This window comes from Microtus ochrogaster, linkage group LG4, assembly GCF_000317375.1.
Source record: "Microtus ochrogaster isolate Prairie Vole_2 linkage group LG4, MicOch1.0, whole genome shotgun sequence".
Classification (NCBI taxonomy): domain Eukaryota; kingdom Metazoa; phylum Chordata; class Mammalia; order Rodentia; family Cricetidae; genus Microtus; species Microtus ochrogaster.
In genome coordinates, this window is record NC_022030.1 from 18,116,576 (window position 1) to 18,118,249 (window position 1,674).

Consider the following 1,674-nt stretch of genomic DNA (forward strand, 5'->3'; position numbering starts at 1 on the left):
AGTCCCAGAGAATTAACAGCTGAAGCAGAAAAGGAACTGACAATAATTGAGGAAAAATTACAACAGGCACATGTGGACAGGGTGAATCCATAGCTCGATTGTATTCTCATCATACTACAGCCCCTCATAGGTGGTTTTTAAACATAAAATAAAGCCAGCCTACAAATCACAATCCCAGAGAATTTAAACAACAATGAGGACACTAAAAGAGACTTAACATAGTCTACATGGGAAGTAGAAAGTATAAAAAGACAAGATCTCCTGAGTAAATTGGGAGCATGGGGGCCTTGGGGGAGGGGAGAGGCAGGGAGGAGAGCAGAGAAAAATGTAGAGCTCAATAAATATCAATTTTATAAAAAGAAAAAAAAGAAAACTGTCTGATTCCCAGAACCCACATGGTAGCTCCCAATGACCCTGTAACTCCCATTCCAAGGGATCCAGCTTCCCTCTTCTGGCCTCTCTGGGCACCAGGGACTCACATGGTTTGCAGACATACCTGCAGACTGAACACCAATATTCATAGAATAATACAATAATTTTTGTTTTTTGATTTGCAAGACAGGTTTTCTCTGTGTAGCCCTGACTGCTCTGGAATTTGATCCATAGATCAGGCTATCCTTGAACTCACAGAGTTTCACCTTCTTCAGCCTTCCAAGGGATTAAAAGTGTGTGCTACCACTGCCCAGCAATAATTTTTTAAAAAATGAGATGATACTGGGCATAGTGATGAATGCCTTTAAGCCCAGCCCCTAGTAGAGGCCTAGGCAGGAGAATATCTGTGAATTCAATGCCAGCCTGGTCTACATAGTGAGTTTCAGGACAACCAGGGCTACATAGAGACCCTGTCTCAAAATTAAGTAAACAGAAAAGCAAACTCTTTAAAAAGATAGAAAACATAACAGTGGTGCTAAGAAAGTCCCTCACAGTCTCAAATATTTGAATGCTTGGCCCCATTTGGGGGTGCTGTTTGGGTAGGTTCAGAAAGTATCGAATTACTGGAGAAGGTATTGTAATGGTCTATCCTGTCCCTTTAAGAGACAAGCTATGCCCACTCCCTCCCCCACCTGCCTAGGCAAGCTGATCTTCAGCTTCCAGCTCTCTCTCTCTCTCTCTCTCTCTCTCTCTCTCTCTCTCTCTCTCTAAGAGGCAGCTTTTGTCTCTCCCTTCTCCCCACTTTTCCCCTTCCCTCCTGTTTTTCTATCTCTCTCTCTCTTCTCCTTTTCCCCTTAACTCCTTATTCCCTCCCTGCTTCCTTTCCATAACTCACTAAATAAATATCCAACTGCAAGGAAGGAGGGCAGAGTCACTGGGAGACATGGAAAGAAGCAAGATGAATATGCTGTGTTGAAAAAAGCAGGAAGGGGCTGGAGAGATGGCTCAGAGGTTAAGAGCATGGACTGCTCTTCCGCAGGTCCTGAGTTCAAGTCCCAGCAACCACATGGTGGCTCACAACCATCTGTAATGGGGTCTGGCGCCCTCTTCTGGCCTGCAGGCGTGGAGGCTGAACACTCTGTACATAATAAATGAATAAATCTTTAAAAAAAGAAGAAAAAAGCAGGAAGGACAAGGACTGAGACACTGAGCCTTGGGTCTTTCAGCAAAGAAGAGATAGCCATGGAGCTTGATGGCCTGGACTGTAAAAACTATCTTGACGGGCTGGAGAGATGGCTCAGT